Raw genomic sequence first — 565 nt, forward strand, 5'->3', positions numbered from 1 at the left:
GAGAGGGGCACAAAGTTCACTCTTGGGTTCTGTATTCTTCAGTTCTTCCATTGTGACTAAATTATATGGCTGATGGAATAGTTATGAAATCTGCAGATATCACAGAATTGATTGGGACATCTAGTAGCCTAGTAGTCCAAAATAAAATCCAAACCTATCTTGATAGATTAGAGGAAAGGACTAAGCAACAGAATTTAATAGAGACAAGTAGAAACATCTACACTTGGGAAACAGAAATCAGAAGTCAGAAGTGAGTATCCATATCCAGAGGCCATCTCTAAGTTCCCTTAATTTGTATAATGTAGATCAACTACAGAATGTCCATGGAGCATGACTATTTTTTTCAAGAATCCTTTGTCCTTCCTGAGGATTCTCATAAATCAATATATACGGCAGGGGTAGTCAACCTTGGCTCTTTTATGACTCGTGGACTTCAATTCCCAGAATTCCTGAGCCAGCTTAGCTGGCTCAGGAATTCTGGGAGTTGAAGTCCACGAGTCATAAAAGAGCCAAGGTTGACTACCCCTGATATACGGTATGACTTCTCTCAGAAAGAGCTACAGAA

The sequence above is a fragment of the Protobothrops mucrosquamatus genome, unplaced genomic scaffold, assembly GCF_001527695.2.
Source record: "Protobothrops mucrosquamatus isolate PMUCROS unplaced genomic scaffold, P.Mucros_1.0 scaffold3350, whole genome shotgun sequence".
Classification (NCBI taxonomy): domain Eukaryota; kingdom Metazoa; phylum Chordata; class Lepidosauria; order Squamata; family Viperidae; genus Protobothrops; species Protobothrops mucrosquamatus.